Here is a 22,230-nt window from a genome sequence, read left to right on the forward strand (position 1 = left end):
AAAGTGAAACCGTATGCCTTGTCCCTGGTGGCTCTGGGACTTGGAGCCAAACCAAGGCCATGAAAACAGAATATTGCTCTTTGTTAACAATAAATAAATAAATAAAGGACTACTCACTCCTGCCCTTTGGGAAATGTTTTCTAAGGAGGAAGAAATTCCCTGTGGAGTTTATTATGTGCAGAAGGGATGTTTGCCTCCCAGGGAAAAGCAGTGGGGGTAGTTTTTCTCTTGGTGATTTCTTTCCCGCCTTTCTACTACTTTTTTTGTTCATTTTGCAAGTCTCACTCCCCTCCTTTCTGCAATAAGTGAAGCCACACAAAGGAACATGCAGGTAATTCGGCCACTCAAAACTACACAGCATCTCCTTTCCTATATAAACGATCAGTGTGTGGCCTGGGTTTCATTTGCAACTGTAAATGAAACAGGCCTACAACTGTGTTCATAATCCTCCTTAATTGAATTTCTGTGACAAAACCCAGACAAAATTATTACCCTCAAGTTAACAGTTTGTACGAAGTAGCCAAGGATTCCTGGGAAGCTTTAAAACAAATGCAGGACAAAACTGGATACCACAAAGTAGTTGTTTGGTGCTGGTACCATTTGTTTGAAATGGAGGTTTCCCTAGAGGAATATGGTCATTTTAATACGAAGGACAGGCTAGGAATTCAACACATGCTAAAAAGCAGGTGAGAATTAAATAAACAGCAGAAGAGCTTGGATGTAAACCAGCACGTGCTACTCACACCACAGCTACTGGAAGGAGGTGTTGGGCTGTCCTGGCTTTTTGAAGGGCAGCATCATTCACAACTTGGTGTGGCTAATGGGAGAGTTTCATAAATCCAGGAGGACTCGAAGCAGCTGTTTGGTTTGTGCTGAAGTTCACACTCCATTGAAAGGGGCATCTACTTTAAAGTCCTCATGTAATAATTTCCTTCAACTAGATCACCAGTTATATAGTAAATATGCAGAGCCTTAGTAATGATGTCAGGCTGCTGGTAAAATATCTAGACCTACTTTTAAAATGTGAGAACCACTGCTAAATGGAAGCAAGGATACAAAAAAGGGCACTGTCCTGCAGGGCACTCCCATTGCTTGCAGGAGAAGAGAATTAAAGCCTTCCCTATTGCCCAAATTTAGTGTTTGTTTTTCTTTCAGATGACACATACGTTTTCTTGAAGGATTGGGCAAAGCTGATGTGAACAGAGATGTCTGTTTGCAACAGCTAATTTTGTGTGTCATATGCCATGTACTTGGGCTGACACCCTATTTTACCCCAAAGTACCATGTTTTAGTCATCTCTGTATCAGCTGGTAACTAAAGCAAACCAGCAAAGCTACCAGAAATCAAAGCAGATTCTTTATGCTTCAGTTTACAGAGTTGATGAGAGCAGAGAAAACCGTGTCATCTCAAGGCAATGCCTGCCTGGTTACTGCCCCACATGCTCAAAGAAGTTAATAAATATCCTTTGCATTTTAACCAGAATGCAAGGCTACAAGGGACTGGGGAAGGCTGAGGTAATGGAGATAGAAATCCTATAGTTCCTCATCATGCGCCTATGACTTGCGTGTTCCCCAGCCCTCTTGCAGGCAGGGAGTTGATGGAAATTTAGGGGTAGAGGAGGCTGGCAGGGCCTCATGTTAGAATTCCCTCCAAGTCAAATATTGCTATAGGTGATTAAGTGAGCAATACTGTTCAGAGACAGGCAGGCAGAGGCCAGAACTCATTTCCACAGAGCTCCATGCCACTGCAGGACCGCGGGTCTCTGTCCCCACCCTCAGCTGCAAGGCAAAGCTGGAATAATGAGGGACCTCAGAAGAGTTTCCAGGAGACATGTCCTCTCCCAGGGATGCAGTGGGGTAACAACCAGGTGCTACTGCCTTCTTCAGTGTCTCTGCTGTGCCAAATGTTTCAGCCTTAACATGTGGCTTTGAGAGATTGCTCATTAGCCCTTGGGTCCTGTGCCACTTCAAGTAACCTTTTAAGAATAACTTTTTATAGCCCCACTTTTTATAGCTTGTGTGCTCTGTTTTACCTCAGGCCACAAGTTAAACACACTGAACACTGGGACAAGAAATAAACAACAGAAATAAATAGATACATATGCACATGTCTACACACCCCCCCTACACACACATACACAATCAGGGCCAAAGATCAACGTTTTCAGGAAAAGGTATGAGGGCACAAATTCATCACAGTTCCTTGTCGCTGGTGGCAAAGGAAAGAAAAAAGAACATTTAAAAGGGTGATGAAATGTTTCAAGAAAAAGCAATATATTTTTATGTACTTGTAAAATCCATTGGCAATGACTTTTCTGATTAATTGGTTTCATCTTATTAAACTAAAAAGCTATTTGTAAAATACAGACATATTCAAGCAAAAGTCCAATTTCTCCACCAAAAGCCAATATGCCATCTCAAAGAAGAAAATAAAGCAATACAAACCAGTTTCCACTAGCCTGAAAGCACAGCACTTGGTATAGGGAAGAGAAATGGATTGAGTGCTTGACTTTTCTAAAATGCACTTTGGAAAAACTGTGTTGCTCATTTACCCCAAAACTGCAGTCCTCTTTCTCCCTGGCCTTCTGAAAATGGATGAATATTTTGGCCCAATTATGGAGTGATTTATAAACCAACATTCTGCTGTCACATTCAACTTCTTCCCCTTTATTAGACCACTCTTCTTCTCAATAAATAGTCCCTCTGTCTCACTAGCCAAAGAACTGCCAATGGGACCCTGATTTTACAGAAGAATAGACTCAGCTTTAACAATGGAAAAGGGCCTCTAATGTACCATGGACACAGTACAGTGAAGCATGGTAATTTCCCTGTGTTAATGATGCTACTTCACAATAAGCAGGAAAACAAAAATCTTTAATAGCTAAATGACACCCAGTCCTTCTGCAGCCTGTTGAATTCAAAATCTGTGGAAGCAAAACCCAACAACCTTTAAGAGATGAGCTAAAACTGGCTGCAACGTTCTTTTCCCCCCCCAAAATTCCTGATCTGCATTGAATCACTAGAATGAGTGATTTGGTGCAGGGAGCAGGACAGAAAAAACAAACCAAGTGCTTCAGAATGTTTTAGTAACTTAAAAGCAAGGGATAGTAGTGGAGAAAAATTAATGAACATATATGTAAATATTTTTGGACGTACTATACACCTGCATGATTTTGTGCAAAACACCACTGTAAAGCAGGACTAAACTATAACTACATATTTTCTCTTTTTTAGGTGAAAAAAAGGAAGTCATTAATGTGGGAAGGAGAGAGGGGCAGTCTGCATGTGCCATTGCTTACTTCTGAAGATGCTCCAGTTCCACAAAGCATTGAGCTATTGAGTCTAAATCAATCCCAAGAAACGTCTTCAACCACAGTCCTCATAAGAAAGCTTTTCACTTCTTACAGTAGGGTTCCCTAGGTTGCCTGGCCACACAAAACACTGATTGCTTTGGCCAGTTGTTGCTTTGAAAGTCAATCTTCAAATACAGCACATTAAGTTAGTGGGAGAAATTCTGCTCTCATATTTGGCTAAACGCAACAGGCAGAACGGCACTGGCTTTAATGACATTATTTGGAGGGCACCAGAAGGAATCAGAGATCATAAGCAATCATATGGTACATGTTTGGTAATCCTTTGGCACTGTTGAAAGGTTGGAAAGAGACTTAAACATAGCATTATGAAAAAAAGATGAACAATATTTACAACATTGCTCATACAAAAAAAGGCTTCTATGGTATTATCCAAGGGCAGAGGGAGAGATTTGTCAGCCAGTTGCAGTTCTGTAGATTTTGTAGCTGTCTGATTGGCACACTGCATATGTTCCTTGTCCAAAAATTTCTTGTATGGCTGTGCAAAGCAGGAACAGGACTTGAATTCAAGAGGGCTGCAGGAAGGCAGAACTGCTGAGAATTTAGGACCAAGACATTTCAATCACAGAATCGCACAGAATCACAGAATCATCTACGTTGGAAAAGACCTCTGAGGTCATCAAGTCCAACCTCTGACTGATCTCCAACTTGTTAACCAGAACATGGTACTGAGTACCATGTCCAGTAGTTTCCTGAACAACTCCAAGGATGGTGACTCTACCACCTCCCTGGGCAGTCAATTCCAACGCAACGCTTGTCCAGGCATTCTTCAATTCATGATGTTCAACACTTAACAAACCCTGACTTAAGTCTCTATTGCAATTATGTGACATCTTTTGCTACAGAGTGTTTAGGGCATTGTTTTGGTGGTTGCTGTGGAGTTCATCAGCTGATTGTCTTACACTGTCTTATGAAATTACGTGCTTACCACAGGAAAAGTCGGTCAACCCAGGTGGAAAATAAGTACCTGAAGACTCTCTAAATACCTGTTTATTCAATCTGGAGTAGCACTCAAGGGGAGTTCTAAAATCTTCAAGCCAAATGCCACACCCTACATATTAAAAATTCTCCAAAATGTTGTATTATTAAGCCTTTCTTTACTAATGTGCCTGTTTCAACTAAAAAACATGTTCTAAAAATCCCACCAGATGTGTGTACCAATGGCTGGCTCAACATTTTATTTGCAGAAAATGTGGCTATGGCACTAGCAACCAGGCTTTGGGAGAGACATAAGCAAAGTGGCATTTTGATATCCCTTATACACCAAACAATTTACTGTAATTTTAAATATTACCATTTTCTGAATGAATAGTTTTGATACCTTTCATCCTGAGTGTTGCAGACCTTGCCAAGTTGAGACCATGATACTTACAAGCAATTTATCAGCAAAACCATGGCTGACTCTTCAGAGACCTGATATTTGAGACCTGTCCAGGCAATTTCACTGAGAAGACAAGGAGCCAAGGAAAGACTCCCAGCTGTGACCCACCACAAGTGCTTCTCCAGAGGGGCATTTAATCTCCCCCTCAGGCCTTGCCCAAAGCTGCTTGGCAGCATGAAAAAGGCATGTTGCCTTCCAGAGGCTGAATGCAAAACAAACCTCATCCCTGGGGCAAAATTTACACCTCCAGCAGAATTAGCAGAGATGCTCTTCCAGACACCACACATCTCAGATGGGCCAGGGCAGGAAACCAGGAGAGCTCTCAGTGCCAGCAATGAATAGCCATCCCCTCATCCTGCCCAGCAAGCACAGTACCATCCCCTCCTTTGGGGCAGCAGAAGCAGTGGAAGCAAACCCAGAGGCACAGACAGAGCAGGTTCACAGGTCACAGACACCTTTTACTGAGGCCAGGGAGATCCCTGTGCTCAAAGCTTTGAGCCCGTCAGTGATCACATCAAGGCAGGCCTGACACCACCCTTGCGCTTGTCTAAAGCAACAGCAGTGCAATAAAAGTCATGTGAACAGAAAGGATGGAGAGGACCTCGCACAGCACAGGTGTCTCTCTTGATATCAAACTGCTTATGTGAACAGTACTGCTCATGTACAGGGTTGCCAATACCCATACAAGGTGCTTGTCATAGCAACTTGAGTAATATCCATGATTCTCCCTCTAGATTTTGCAAGATGAGTGCACAGATGAAATAATTAGATCTATTAATTCTAAAATAGTGGCATCTCTTTTCCTTGCTACTTTTCAGGCAGATATAGCCACCAGGGTGTGCAGCTATTGAGTGCAAACTACAGTTCCTTGAGAAACATGGCCTTCTTTTATTGATTAAATTACAAATTCCAATGCTGAATGATTGAGTTATATGATAACACCTGATGAAAGGCCATTGAAATAAATGGAAAAATTAGCACTCTCTCTATTACAAAAGGTTTGGATGTTGAGTAGGTGACTGAATTAAATGGAAGTTGAGCAGATCTGAGAGAATTCATTAGCAAATACAATGCAGAATTCAGAAAAGAGATACCAAAATTAGCAGCTTACTAATTCGCCTTAGAAAAAGATGGAAAAAAAGTTGAGGAAGAGAAGGAAACTATATCTTTTTCAAGCATTCACAACCAGGAATTGCACAAAGGCTTACCTCTGTGATAAGATTCCTCAGACACTGAACTCTGACATCAAGCTACCAAAGGCCATCAAATACATGATCAGGTCCCTTGGGTTCATTTGTTCAGCTTCTAGTAAGCCTTTTTAATTAGTGATATAACAAGCAAAGTAAGGTTCTTGGCCTTTGTCCTGTGCCAATTTGCATGTCATCTTTTGGTAATGTATCATAGCATTTTATTCACTGATAATCTACGCTAATGAGGTATTTTTATTTTTGTCTGCTTGTGGCATTGCCTGCAATACTGACAGATGTCTTGAGCTTTCTTCCTGCAGATTAAGCAACCATTACTGGAATTCTTAAATTAAACAAGAAGCTAATAAAGCAAAGCGCCTAAAATGGCACAATTCACTTTAAAACCACGTCATCTTCCAGTCACTTCCTTGTAAGCTTGTTGCATGGTAGATAAAGTCTAGCAAAAATGAGTTCCAGCAAAGCTCTGGAAAGAGTGTAAACACGGCTCTTAAAGAAGGGTTGCAAACATGATATTATTTACTTACAGCTTCTGCATTACTGAAGTGTCATATTCAAAGTCATGCTCCAGGGAAAATCCTTAGTGACCTGTGGAAACATCAGAAAACAAGTCTTCAGTGGATATTTCTAACTACATCTTCTATCTGATGGGAAAGAATTTTGACATTATTTGGAAACACAATGTAATGAAAAAATTATTCAAGTTTAACCACGAAGCAGTGTAAAAATTTTCCTTAATGCTCATCTGAAGGTTGCTTCCAAACTTGCTTCACCTGCAATCATTTGCTTTTTGAAAACCTCCTAGTCTGTATATATGCTAGCAGCAAACGTCTGTAGAAACAATAAATATTTTAACACAATCAATCTAACTCAGAAATTGTGCAGCCCTGTCTGAACTTTTCATAATCCTGAATGCTCATGGAAGGAACCACTCTTGTCCCAGTTTCCAAGTGGGAGATTTACACCAGTGAGAAATGTGGGCTGTGAGCACACATCTTATTGCTCACTGCAGTGCTCTGTTTGAGAACACTCCCGTCCCCACCAGCCATCACTCTGCCTCATCATTCACCCCTGCCTGAGTTCACTGCACTTTCCATTCTGACAGCAGAACTACTGACTGATGCACTCAGGTTAGTGAAGACCTATTGAAACTGTTCAAGTCAATCCAGGAGCTGCAGCCAGATGAAGACATGTAAATGCATCCTACACAATTTGCCCCTGCCCTAATAGCAAACCTGGCAGGGCAGAGAGCTGGTACACCAGCTATGAGCCCATATCCCCCCTCTTTGAAACACCAAGAGCAAAGCTCAGACTGAACGAATTTGCTCAAGCAACCCACACCTGAAATTTTTATTATATTCACCCTTATGTCTTATCCCACAATTAAAACCCACAATTCTACCACAACCTCATGAAAGGAAAGAGGCAAAAATTATGATAAATTATAACAAATTCTAGATTATTTTTTAATAATTTATCCTTCAGTTTGTGTTATGTCAGCACCACAGGGCAGCACCCTGGGCCTGAACTCCACACTGACCATGGTAGTCTCTGCTCCCTGGAGCCAATCAGGGAGAGATCAAGGAGCTCAAAGTGTAGGCAGGGAAAAGACAGAGAAAGTAAAAATCAGAAGCTGTTTCTGTACAATGGCTTGTGAGCACAAATCCCACTCAGCCAGAAAGAAATGAATCATTGCTAAGAGATTCTGACCCTGCTACCTATTACGCTCGACAGACAATCCCACTGAAATACTTTATCTAGTTATTTACATGGCTTCCATTAGAGCAATGTCTGAGCATTCACAAACCAGATGGGTTTTTCCTCACTGTGCTCCTGAGAAGGAGCACATGCTGTTAACTCTACATCATAGAAAAGGAATAGAGATACTAAAAAGACAAAACTTTTTTTTTCAGGGAAACTGGTAGCTGGTCTGTCAAAACTCTATATAAGGTTAGAGGACTTCTGTATGTTAAGGTGCTGCACTCAGGGACAGGCCATCAGACTTCAGCCACAGGCAGATCTCTTACCACTCTGGTAATTCTTTGAACAATGGCTTTTATATAGTAAAAATACGGAAAAAGAAAAGGGGAAAAGGGAAGAGGAGAGAAAAGGGGAAATTGAAAAAAAAAAAAAGTCATAGTAAATATAGCACCATCTGAAAAAAACCCAAACTGCAGAAACAGAGGAACCAGTCACACAGTTCACTGAGAGGACTAAAGCAATTGTTTTCTTCAAGAAGCATCATTCATCACATTTCCATAACCCTGAAAATGCTCTCACAGTCCCCTCTTTCAACATATTAAGACTAATACGCATATAGACTCTCACATTTCCTTCCTTCCTTCTCCTATCAGTCTTTCCTCATGGAAGAAATCATAGGAAATGGATGAAGATGTGAAAATTTCTGCAGCTGTTCTGACAGGGCTGAATCCTGAAGGTGGGACAACTAAAGAGCACCCACCAGAAGGAGTCAGCCTTCACTACCAGCTGACCTTTGCTCTTTAAAATGGTAACAGTGGAAATGCTTCTTTGGTGATATCCCAGGAGGCAGCTCGGAGACCAGTATACCAGCTTGTAAGAAAACAAGATGCATCTGTTAGCTCAAACCTCCAGGACTGAAAGGTAGTCTTATAAAACGTAAGCCGCCAGTCAGCACAAACTCTAGGTTTCATCACCAGAAGGATTTTGGTCTATACCCTGCCTCTCTAAACATGATAGCTCCCTTTTGGCCAGAAAATAGAGGATTCCCTAAACTCAGCCTTTGATCTGCAAGAAACTGAGTCTTCTCCTGAAATTTCTTCTCAGATGTTTAAATTCCCTCTCAGGTTACACATGAAACCTTTCCTACCTCTCCAGTAAAGCAACAGACAGACAGATGGGATAGTCTTCACCTTTCAGGACTCTGGAAGTTTGTTTCACATTAATTTTAACAGGAATGCTCAGAGCTCCTGTTGAGGTTAAGAGAACCAAACCTACAGATTGCTAAATCAAAGCCAGGAGAATCCCAAGCCTGGTAGTCCCTCTGCAGTGCTGTCATCCATTAAAAAGAGGCAGGATTATATAAGTAACATAGTATAATGGCCAAACTTCCCTCTCCACACACATCTCCAATCCCAGCTGTCTTAGCCAAAAGCAGAGAATTCCAAAGTGAAAAGGAAAAACTGCCCATCCTGAGGCAAGGAGTCCAGGGGACTAGTGCAATGGTTGGCTCACATCCTCTGCAGAGCAGGAGAAAGTGGCATCTCTGCTCTCCCCAAGTTATGCTTCCACCTCCAGAGCTGCCAGCTGAGCTCTGCTAAGTGGGACCTGCTGGCAGGGGCATGATTGCCACCTTGTCATTGACTGCTGCTCAGCCCTGGACAAGCCACGCTGCCTTTCTCTGACCATGCACAAGAGGAGTATAAAAATGGTCACAGCCATTTTCAAAGAATCTTCCAAGGACTGCACATAAAAAGCCCAGTGAGTGCTGTAGCTGAGGTGGAGCTGTACCAGAACCACCACAGGGTCAAAATGTCTTGTCTTCATTAATGGGTTTTATCCTCTCTTCATTGCCAGTCTAAGACAGGGAGGTGTTATTGCCCTTTTGCAAGCTATAAAAAACTCAACACGGCAGACGGATTAAACACCTCGCCCAGAGTCTCTTGGGACACCCACATCTGCACTGTGAACTGATCCCAAAATGCCACAAACCCAATACACTGCCCTTCCCTCCAGCCCAGCCTAATTCTCTGAATTTCATGATGATTCAGAAGTCTAATTAAAGCCCCTACAGCTATGGGTGTGTGCAAGGAATTAAGGCTGAGCCAAAAAGTTTGAATTTAGCAGCTCTGGTTAAGATTCTTGGTAAGAGTAAAACACAGAGCTGAGAGGGTTTAACCTGACATGGAAAACAGCTAGCATGTGTCATCTGGGTTATGATGTAAGCCCCTAAGAAGACACAGTAGAAATGCCACTGCCTTCTTCCCAATTAACCTACCTCCTAAACAGTCCAGGGGTGGCCACCGAGCCTATTGAAGCTTTCCCAAGCCTGCTGCCTGCCTGCATAGCAAGTGCTGCTATGAAACAAGAATAAACAGATCCAGAAGAACAGCTACTAATACCTCTTGCAGTTTCCCAGCATAAAGGAAGTGGCCAGGCACAGTTACATGCTGAAATTAAGGGCAGCCAGGATTTCTGACAAGGTTCAGAGACACACAGCCATGGTTTACTACTCAAACCACACTAAGCTCTTTAGGTAAGCTTTGTTATTACAGATGGTATTGCTTGCCCTAGATCTGATGGCCAAAATGGGGTTGCTCTCTGTAATCCTTCAGAGGCTGCTTATAAATCAGAGAACACTTCACCTCTGGACACAGATGATAATGTAAAAGGTCCAAAGTTTTAACCTTAACAGGAAGGTTGGGTTATTGTAGACAAAAATGAGGTCAGGAGCTGTGGTCATGAGCCTTAAGCTAGAAGAGCCTCAGTGTGGAGTCATCTGGATGCCCCTGGCTTTTACAGTACTGAGTACAGAGCTGACAGGCTGAAGGTGCAAAGGTGAGAGTGGGCTGCACTGTCCTACCCCCGCACAGCTGCACCCCACAGGCACTGGTCACCTCCACCTCCTAGACCCCTTCAAAGTCATTCTGCCTATTGAGAAACAGCAACAGCAGTAACATGAATGCTGTGGAAATAATTTTGAAGGCATCAACCCCTAAACACACACAGTTTGCTCAGGCATCTGAGGGATGTCCTTTGTAAACTATGAGATAAGAGCAGGCTCGCTGTTCAGACTACATATCTGCCTGGTTCCTTAGATACCAACGAAAGCCCAAAGGCAGGGCTTGGCATCTCATCCCCTTCTTATAAACTCTCTCAGAAAGTCAGGGCTGACTTTGACATGAAGATGATGCGAAATGGGGAGCTATTTGTGCCATTCTGGGGAATATGCCAAACCCTGTATTAGCACTCCCACACACACCCTGTTAAAAGCAAAACAAAGCAAAAAAAACTAACAAAAAACAACCCTCCTGTTTGCTACTGATTAGGCAGCCGAATTAAAACTGATGAAGTGATTGGACAGGATCCAAAGCTGTTTATCTGCACATAAATCACAGACATGCTTTACTCAGCCGGTATGGATTTACTGAGCTAGGGGAAAGACCTCGTATTCAGAATGCTGATTATTACAGCAATTAAAATATCAGTGGAGCAAACATTTGGGGTAGAAAGCTGTAAGGGGCTCCTGGAGAAATCATACCATTAAATATGAATTCAATCAAATTTCAATTTTTTTTTTTAAGAAATTTTAATAGCCAGTTGGTTTGTTTTTTCTGATTAAGTATATGTTGTTAGAAAAATCAAATTCAAAAGAAGGAAAGACACAAATTAACTAGCTGGACATGCCAAAGGAGATTAAAAAGGAAGGCTGATACATATTTTATGATTGCAAGGGAATAAAAAAAATAAATTGAGAGATGTACTGTCAAACCAGACACAGTGGTAATAGCTAAAGTACATGGCAGTAAGAACTGTTGTTCCCACAGCTATTAATGTAAAACTGAAAATTTGGAGCAGGCTGCAGCAAAAGAAAATAAATCACACTTTTTTTTCAATTTGAAAATACATATAAAATAAATCCCTAACCCCATCATTCAATCTCTGCATCCCAACCCCCCAACAGCAAGACTGTCATTTCAGCAAGCTACAACTTCCAGGCAAGTGAGACAAGTGACATTTTCTTACTATTAATCATTGCTAATTTATTTATGCAATCTTTCTATTTATCAGAATCATTGGCCTGGAGATTATTTCCCCCTTCCCCTTTGAGTCCTGAGAAACTATTTAACATGGGAAGTAGTTAAGGGGGGCAAAGAGGGGAGAGTGTCATGTAGCCAAGTTACGCATCCCAGCTGGAATTTGGGATGATGTCTTGCAGTTCTGACTCCTTCAGCCAAGTTTCATACAGGAAGCGTGAACGCGCCAAGGGTGCAGTGAAACACACTGGAGCCAATAAATAGCACTTGACTCCATTAACACACTCATGCTGTGGATCCCATCACAAAACCCTCAGTCACCTTGCAACGGGTTTTGCTCACGACTTGCACAAGGGAAAGGTTCAGGAGCCAAGAGGATCCTCTGATGAAGCCTAACAGATGCAGAGTGCGTATGGATGTGGGATGTGTATCCAGAGCCCTTCCAGAAGAGGCAAACGCTGCTCATATATAAGGCTGATATGGAAAAAGTGGCCATGGAAGGTCATGGTGTCCCCAGTAAGGTAAAGGGCAAATTGCTGTGAGGAATTTTACCAGCCCCTGGAAAACAACTCACTCTTGGCACAGAGGCTCCTCTCCAAGCCTAGGATGAGTACAGAGGCATCAGAGAGGACCAGGCATCCCCATCATGCATTTTTTGCCCGTACACAACAATCTGTGTCCATACACAACAGTACAACACCAGCTGTGCTGCAGAACACAGGAAGTTTTCACCAAGTGACTGTCAGAACACCGTATGATTATTTATATATATTTTTCCCCCAGTTACCCACAGCACACACACAGTGTTTTTTCTCTCCTGCCCAGCACATCTTGTGCATCAGTTCCCCCTGACTTCAGTAGTACAAGAAGGTGGCTTCATGTTTAATTAAATCCCCTAAGATAATTAGGGGAATTCTAAATTCTTAGAATTCTGAATTCTAAATTAGGGGAATTCTAAAATTCTTAGATTAAAATTTTGTCATTCGTGCATTACAAGTCTGATTGTTACTTTAAAAGCTATTAGTAGGAAGAGTAATTTCACATAACATAGAAATACCTCCATGATATCTTTCTGGAGTAAGAGATAATTTTTGAGGAAAGCAGTTGACAAATTATTTGACAAATTTGTCAACTACTTTGGAGCCATTGGGATAAAAGGCTTTATATGTTGTATGATTTTTTTATGTATATATATAAAACACTTTTACTGGACTGTTGATAAAAGCCTGAGCTACAAAGGAACTCTTTCCCCCAGCTGAGACAAGGCAAGCTGCTAGACAAATCAGTTCAATCTCTGCTTTTCAAACAATATAAAGCAGTATAACTTTCAAGAGTAACACCTCATCTGTTTTTTTTTCCAGACTGCCTATCAGGAATCAAGCAGTAAGTAAACATTTGAAAAGTGTTCCTCTGAGAGCAAAGGTTTAGATTTGAGTCACAGGATCCATTGAAAAGAAAAATTGCTTCTGTGCATTGGGACAGTGCCTTCCCTTCTGAAAATTTTCTAAAAAGAGCAAATGGAGATAATCTTTTTACAAGGTATAGCTCATATGGAAATTCATTATTGCTTCCCTTTAAAAGAAGTCAAGATAGTTCAGAAAGTGAGAATGGGGTCACTATTTAAAAAAAAAAAAAATGTTTAAGATTTCCTAACAACAATAGCCAGTAAAAGTATGGTTGAAATGCTTTATCATGGTCTAAAGTGAAGCTCCTGTTGATGAGAACATGAGATAAACAAAAGAGAGAAGAACATAATAAAGCCCTAAATCACTAAGAGCATTTAATCCAGAAGTGGAGGGGTATATACCCAGAAACTGTTGATTAAATATCTTAAGGATCCATTCTTCTCCCAGTACAAAACACTTGCTAGAGCAGCTCCAGCGCTGGCGCTCCCTGAAGGCTGCATTACTGCTTGTTAGCCCTGTGCAATCACCACTGTGGAGGCAGAGCTGAAAGGAACCATTGTTCCTGCTGTACAAAAGCAAAACCGAACTCCAGAGGTGAGTGATTTGCCAAGGATTTTATGGCAAGCCAGTGGTGCAGCTGGGGAAGGGGGAACCCCTACTTATGGGCTGGTGCCTCCCAAACACTAGTTCTCATTGCTTGCAAGAACATCCTGGAGTTAGGAACTCTTTTCATTCCTGCCTATTCCACACGCAGCCATGACCATTAAAGGCCGTCATCAAAAGCATGGAAGGTCATGGAAGGAGGGCCAGGGATAGCCCTGCTTGAAGACAACTGCTTGAAGGCAACCCTCAGCTCTAGATTCTGCTTTCAAGAGCTGTAAAAGATAAACTCTTGCCTTCAGTGGATTTATACTGAAGATGAAATTTTGATCCTAAAAGGTTTAAACTAGACTTACAGCTGCTTGGAAATAATTTTCTGTTGTAGTCAACATTCATCCTGAATTCAGTCTGATTACATGGCGTAAGTGTGGCAGGCACCTGAGGACAGAGCATAATCCCACACCACAGCACGTCTGGATACCTAGACAAGGCAACATAAGTCATGGAGCCGGCCAGAGTGCCCTGGAGGGCTGCACCACGCTGCACACTTTTCTTTAACACTGATTAATTTAGGTGATTGGAGAGGGAGCTTTAGTTCATTAGGTTTTGGGGTTTTTTTGTCTTTGGCTATTCCAAAAGATGTTTCAAGGGATGAAGGATCTTTTAAACATCTAGTTATGGTTCTCATTAGCATTAAAAATATGACTATGAAAAGAATTTAAGGGGAAACAGGAAATGACTGCAAACATCTTTAGTCAAAGAAAATGCCTATTCTTCCTCCAAAGAGTACAGCTGCTGCCTGCTATTCTGGACAGTGAAGATCAAAGAAGTAAAACTACTGAGCCAAGATCACCTTTTGCACAGTTTCTAAGCCAGATCCAGGGTGCAATCAGTAGATCTGCCCAGGAAATTTCCAAGACAACTCTCTTCTGACATGAAAGCTTGATTTGTCTCCATTGACACATCCAGTCTTCTGGATTTGCCGGGTCTATCAAAGAAGAGATGTGAAGGGACCAAGTTTGTCTTGCTGATTTCTGTCAGCACCCTGCACTGCTCCGTGCCAGCTCACACTGCGGGACACCAGAGAAACAGCGCCGGTGCTTTTACAGCACTCAGGGCTCCAGGCCGGCAGCCCCAGGTTTGCAGCAGCCATGCCACAAACAAAGTACTGCAAGTCCAAGCACATTTTAAGATCGAACTCACAGGGCTTCTAGGATCCCTGATAAGCAGTCGAACAGTTCTCAGTAAGATAAGATTCCTCTGTCTCTACACTGCCCAGGGCACAGGAGGGACTTGACTGAGCGAACCTCCAGAGCATAAGGAGCACATGACTATTCCTTCTTTCTCTAGGGACTATGGCACTTGGACCCTCTGGACATGTATTTTTGTCCAGCAGCAAGATCCCGTTCTCCCTTGTCATATGACCAGATCTATGCTCAGTATACCAATCTCCAAAGGAACAGTGTTTCTGAGATTTTTGGGGCTTACTGAACACCTCTCTGCAGACTGTTGTCTGTTAATGGCACCACTTGATTGTTTCCTGCAGATTCCTTCACGTCTTCTATCTTCCAGAAGACTCCTAGCCTGGGAGCTGTCTGAAGGAACAATACTGCCATTTCCCCTGGAAATCATCTTCTGGACCCACATCTCTTTGCTAGACAGTCCAAAGGGAAATGAATCAACAGTATGGGACCAAATTGGTTATTCTGTAAAACTCTGTGTTGGGTCCATCATTCTACAAAATCAGAGAGAAACATTTTATATTTCTGTCAAAATAAAAGATTATTTTTCAATAAGGAGCTTAAAAATGCCTTTCTATTTTCCAAACAGAAACTACAATCTTTCCAAAGCGGAAACTTTTCCTAGTTTCAGACAGCACAAAATGAGCACAAACTATAAATAGCAATTTCTTGTAATGCTGCAGCAGAAAATGCTGTTTACTTAGTCTGGGATATATTCTATGACCACACTAATCAGTTTCCACTCACCGTTGCCCTGCCTACACATCACATCTACCTGTCCTGAGTGATTGAGAAGTAGCAGGTATTGGTGTAGCAACGAACTTTGGTGAAACACACCAAGGCTATTTTGGATTTGAGCTGGTATAACCAGGGCCAGCAGTAGTGACCTACCTTTTCAGTTAACTGTGCTTTCAGCATCTGAAAAGTTGCAGCAATTCCCTGCACTGCAGCAGGCACACACTTTTTATATCCAAATGATTAGAGAAACCTACCTACTTCACATACAGTCTGAAATATAAGGTCCTTGTTCCCAACAAATTTAAGGGAGAATGTCCCATTGAGTCCAATGACAACAGAGTTAAGAGAGCCCTGAGCCACTGGAAAATGCTTCATCTAATGTCTGTCATTCTTTGCCTTGTACAAAATCACAAATAGGCTGTGGCAGCCTCAGAAACAGTGGCCAAGTCTTTCAGCTCTCAGATTTGTGCTTTAACTACTTGACATATCCTCTCATCACTGGAGCGAGAGACAGAATGATCAGAGACCAAAACCTCTCACACTGAGCAATCTGAAAATATCATGTTCCAGCACAACAGAGATGTGTGTCATTCCATCACTAACTCACCAGTCCAGAGAACAAGTCCAAGACAAATGTCCCGGCAGCAGTCCAAGGTCGGAGTCCCAGAAGGTAAACCCGTCAGGAATTGGTGATGTAAACACTCCCTCTCAGAGGCAGTCCCACTGCAATCTTCTCTGAACCCCTTGGACTCTGCAAACTTCCTTCTCTGGCATGCCTCTTTGGCCTTCTTTCTTCTATTTTTCTCATAAGCTTGTTCGTGGGTGATTTATCTATTAAAACAAAAAGGCATTTTTTTCCTTCATTAAAAAAGAAGTGTGTCTGCATTTGGCTGATACAAAAATGATGTTATAAAGACCTCTTTGAGGAAGGGTCTCTCTTACTTCTGCCAGGTCCTTCCTCTTTCCTGAGTTATATGAAAAAGATCTTGGGAAAACAGCTCATACCCTTCATGGTAAGTATCACCTCCCCTTCACCCTTCTCCTTCCTCACAGCATTTTTTGAAAAAATTTAAATGGTCCCATGCTTGGTCTGAGGACTGAGTCTGATATAGTCATCATTTCTGAAGGCCCTACTTTTCATCCATCACTGACCAGGACACAGAATCCTTATTCAGTGTAAACATGACCCAGTTTAATTTTTCCAAAGACCATTTGTTTTTACTTTCTGGTATACACAAGTGAGTAAATATTACTTGGTAGATTAGAATTTCACGAAGCCCAACTAAAATGAGGGCTCCAGATCACTACATGCAGCATAAACATATGGTCAAAACTTTGTAATCGTCCCCAAGACTGCAGAGGCATCCTGTGAGGCAGCCAGGAAAGGAACTGAAGTCAATTTTCTGAGTCTTGTGTAGTGTCTTAAACATAAGCCATCTTTCCTCCATATCTCTGTTCTCAGAAAACACTTATTATCCAAGTTTCTGCCTAGCTAGCAAATATCAAAAGCTAGCAGTTTTCCGTCTCCAGTATCAAGTCAGTCACGATTTTAATTGCAATGCTTTCCTAAGTCATCATCTCTTCTCATAGTAATTTTTGCTGAAAATGTACCTCTCACCATTGCATGGGCTCCATTCTAATCAAACTACACTGTTCTCTTCACGTTTGGCACTGCATTTAAAAATCAAAGTGCTAAATCCCTCTGTGAACTACTCAGATGCAGCACTTATATATACCTATCAAATGCAGAGAGAAGTCAAACTCTGACCCCAAATAAGTTGATATATGAAAACATGGTAGTGCTTCTTTGGCTAGAGGAAAAGAGATTACTTATACAGCCCTTGCTTAATTCTTTGTGGCTGTATTACAAAACAAGCAATTATAAATCTCCTCAGATTGTTCTAAACAGTACAAGTAAACTTATAAAAATGAGATACACATGCCAGCACTGTTAGAGCACCGCTTCAGGTCAGTGCAGTCCCACAGTAATTACAAGTGCTAAGAACAAAGTGAAGACCAGGCTCAGAGCAGAACTCATCCTTTTTCACCGTGTCAAACCCCCACTGCACATGGATAAACAAAATAAATTTCAAAGAAAACCCAAGAAAGAGTAAATGAAACTGCAGAGAAGTAATGAAATCCCTGAGCCTGCCCTTATATGCAAAGCTAATGACGACTTTACTAGTGAGCTGAAGAGGAATGGCATAAAGGATGGAGAATCTGCCAGACACTGAGAAGCTGAGATAAAATGAAGAGAAACGGTTATAAAGAAAGACTTCTTTTGCCTTGGTGATGAACTACTTTGTTCACCTTCAGACCCAGAGCAGAGACAGGATTTAGTCTATGGTATCTAACCAAAAAAATGTGACTGACACCTATTTAAAAGAGGGAAGATATTGGAAATACGTCCTTAGTTTAACAACACAGGAGCATTTTCTCATCCCACAAAGCATCTCCCATTTTACACAGGGATAAAGACGAGACCTTCTAGGGGAAGACCACCTGGTATCTGCACCCTAAGGAACAACTCAGTGCCCCAGTATAAAAGACTACAACTTAAATCAGTTTCACAGCTGAGCACAGTATGTGCTACACATTAGTTGGTGAACACTGGTCCACACCAGCAAAGATGGATTCCTGCAAGTGTTTATGTGTTTCCACTGGGGAAAGAAACTTGACCAGAAACCAGGTTTCCATCTGAAACCTTCCGGTAGATGGAAACTGCTAATTTTCCATTCTCCAATGAAAATCTCAAAGCTCAAAGAAAGATTTCTATAAAGCAATGTTTTTACAGGAATAAATTAATTTTCCAACGAGTTCTCCAACATACACATCCATAAGTAGCATGTAACAACCAGTGCTAGTATTTAGGCTGACCTATTTTCCTCACTAAAAGCAACACTTCCCTACTTCTCTTTGGTACACCACCCATTTTCATGTCAGATAATTATGGAATAAAATCTACTGTCTTCTCCACTTCCATTGCTGCTGACAGAGACCAATGCCTAAAGACTTTTCTTTTCCAGTGTACAGTTAGCAACCTCTGCCCATCAGATTATTCCATTAACTTTCCAAATGACATGAGATCACAGTTTTACATTCATTTCCTGATGATTATCAAGGCCCTGGAAAAATTGCATTAAATTTTGAGCAGCTCAAATCCTTATGAGAATTCTTTTACTTAAACACAGTAATCATCAGCTGTTTTGGACAATATGAGCCATTTCCATGCACCCAGTGCTACCATTTAATTTTCAGACATAGCAAAACCCATCAGTTGGCAATTATTAACTGGGATCCCTATGAGACCTCATTAATTAGGTACTTTGTTCCTGTCAATATATTTAAAATAAAGCAACAACTATCAACTGTCTATCTGTGCCATAAATAAACAGTTTTGTTAATAATTTGTCTTCATCATACCAGAATCACTGACGTAAATATCAGTATCAGTTCTTGCACTGTTCACTAATGCCAGTAAATCTGCACTAGAAATACATTTGGTCCATTTTTACTCAGATGGAAGGTTCAGGCAGTATGCATTTGTTGTTTTTTCATAAAGCCTTCCTGGCAACACAGATACAAGGCTGTTTTCATACATGCTCCTAAATAGTGCTGTAAGCAAGCAGGAGACTAAGAGCCCACTTGGAGCAGCAAGCCCTGTAGGTGGTGAATTAAGATGAACTGTGGCATCACTAACAGCCATTGGGTCAGCTCTGCTTCAAGGAAACAGTAAGAACGACGTACAGGAGTAAGATTTTCAACAGGTACCTCTGGGATGCCCAGTTGCCTCCGCAACACAGTGAAGAGTAAAGCACCCAGGTCTCCCTCAACCCCTGGAAAACTCCCCCCAGCCCTCCCATAACACGGTTCTGACCAGACACAGAAGCTGTGAGGCTATAAATCTCCATGTGGCCTCACATAAATCTCACCTCAGACAACCACAGCACACTCAAATTTTTGTTTCGTATTGTGAAGCCACAAAAAATCCAATTTCTTTCACATTAGAGAAGCAAGGATTCTCAACATGTACCATTGCTACCATAGTGTCTTTATTAAAATACGGATTATTAATGCAACTAATGGTCATGATGGACAAGGCTGACAAAACACCACTGGACCTCCCAGCTGAACCCACTGTATAAGGCAGGGAAAATTGCACTCCACACTCGCTGATTTCAGAAAACAGAATATTTCTACCTAGTTTGTCATAACTACCTCATTAAGCAAACGATTTCCCTTTCTGCCTGCCCTCAACCATCTAAAAGTTTAGCCTCATTTCCAATTTGAATTTGCCCTTTATTAAATTGAATTCATTGTTCTTTGTGTTACTACTTGTGCTATGTGTCATTTCCTTTTCCTGATATTAAATGACCCTTAAGATGATCATCCTGCCATTAAGCATTTCTCTAGATGAAACTGGCTAAATTCATTCCCACTCCCGTATCTCCTTTAATGTTTCAGTCTTCCTTTGGAGTGTGATTTCTGAAGCTAAGAGCATGATCTTGGTGCATGATGCTACAGGTGTGATCTTAGCAACAGCATAATAAGGCATTTGTAAATTCTCTTATCCCAAGAAGGTTGTTTTTCAACCTTCACTAAAATAAGAGGTGTTTTGTTAACTTCCATCAACAAATCCTTCTTTCCCTGACTGCTTTCATTTTGCATCACTCATACTCAGGATACATTTGCTGGCTCAGATCAGACTCTTCCCTTGTGGCACTGCAAACACCTATACATGGAATTAAAAACCCAAGGGGTCTCAGTGCTGCACCGAGCCCTGTAAGAGTTGGTAATCAGGTTCACAGAGATGCGAGAGGCATTGGATCATGCTGCCAAACAGGAATGAAGTTAAGAACTCTTATGTTTGCCTAAATCTTGAGCTTTGGTGTACAGGATTTATTGCGGAGTCAGGCTCCACCCACCAGCAGAAAGGTAATGCAGTTGTCAGTTTCAATTGAATTGCCTCTCCATTTATACATTTTTTTAACTCAGCTGCCTTTCATATGCGTTCTACCTTCTCACTCTTCGCGCGCAATTTGATACACTCATTTCCTCAGTTGTGATCCTTTACTGCATGTCTTTCTCTGGATCTGGACCAAACCCCTTCTTTTGTTACAGAAAACTGCTGGGTAACGATCCATTTTTCAATGCATATGTGTGCACAAGAGCAGCAGATGCTGAGGGAGCAGATTTTGAAATGAATCAAGGAAGTAAACGAATGTGGGAACCGGAGCCCAAAAGCCATTTTGGAAAGACATTTTTGAGCTACCTTAATAGGCTCAGCCTGCCATATTTCAAAACAGCATCAACGGACAGAACTAATAAAACTTGTCTGATCAGTTTAAACACAGGCATCCCTCACAGTTGCTTTCTGCATGTGTGCACATGCACTCACACAATCACACATGCTTCTTTTCACCCGTAGGATCAAATCTCTGAAATTTCTTCCATGATTAATGTACAAATAACTTATAACCCAACCAGAGACTTTGTTACAGTATCTACATTCTTCCCTCCAAAGGTGTTCGCCTCTAAGGCTTTTGTTTTTAACAAATATGGATATGGACATAGAAATAATCTGAGTGTGTATTTATATATTTAGATAGATAGATGTACGTACATGGGCACTTATGTGTTTGTAATTTTGGCCTCATATGCCCCCAATGAGCAAAACACTTGGAAATTATTCTTCCAGTGGGGCTGTGGCAGCATGGTGAAAATCTCTCTGCTCTTAATTAGTCAAAGGCTCTTAAACTCATGGAGTTATAAACTGCCAGAAGTAGAAATTTACTGAATGTAAGAAATGTGCTTTAGATAAACAGCAGGGAATAAAGTACAAGATGGTCCAGTGTTACTTGGCTTGACGAAGTTTTACTTTCCTCAGATCAGCAGCAGAGCTTTTAGTGTTCCTCCTTTACTTTTAACGAAACTTTACTACAGAATCTCCCCTGTACCATGACCTGGGATTCATAAAAACAATGCAACAGCCTATATATTTTTCTGATTATATTTTCCAGAGCCAATTTCACACAGGCTGTTTATAAGTCACTCACCAGAAAGCAGAAAAGAAGAAAAGAACGTTTTCCATCTCTTTACTAAAAAGCAAAACCCCTCAAACCAAACAAAATTGTACACAGCTGTGTGACACCAGCAGTGACTTTTACGATACCATATGCCCTGCTGAACAGTGTTTCACTCAGCTGATGTAGGCTTACTGGAAGGTTAATAAAGAGGCATGATCTTTGGCTAATAAAGGCCAAGTCCGTTATAAAGAAGATAGATTTCAATTTGCAGGGAGAAACAGTGGAGGAAAAAAAGATAGGAAGGAGAAATTTCTGCTGAGGGCACTGTTGGCACACCATGATTTGCAGTGCAGGGACAAGGGGCCTTTCATGGGGTTTCACTATGACAGTACTTGGGGCAAGCAGAGCCAGGACTTGCTCCAAAGCCTCCCCAAAAGGGGCCTTCCCCAGAGCCACATGGAAAACCTAGAGTTTCTTTCTCAGCTTGAAGATCAAAGAACCCAATGTTCCAGCTCTCATCTGCTTCTA

The 22,230-nt window shown here is 41.5% G+C and overlaps 1 protein-coding gene across 4 annotated transcripts in view; it reads right to left on the reverse strand.

Annotated features, from left to right (window-relative positions):
* The window catches only part of SEMA5B (semaphorin 5B), a 270,787-nt gene that overhangs the window by 179,984 nt on the left and 68,573 nt on the right, over positions 1–22,230 (reverse strand). For all 4 annotated transcript variants that reach the window (XM_039381823.1, XM_039381820.1, XM_027725635.2 and 1 more), the window contains exons 2-3: positions 16,284–16,507; positions 6,484–6,544 (exon numbers count right to left, since the gene is read on the reverse strand). The gene's annotated coding sequence lies outside the window, so the exon portion shown is untranslated. The remainder of the gene's footprint in view (positions 1–6,483; positions 6,545–16,283; positions 16,508–22,230) is intronic.

This window comes from Pipra filicauda, unplaced genomic scaffold (assembly GCF_003945595.2).
Source record: "Pipra filicauda isolate LSUMZ 115617 unplaced genomic scaffold, ASM394559v2 scaffold10_size6260569_pilon, whole genome shotgun sequence".
NCBI classification, from domain to species: domain Eukaryota; kingdom Metazoa; phylum Chordata; class Aves; order Passeriformes; family Pipridae; genus Pipra; species Pipra filicauda.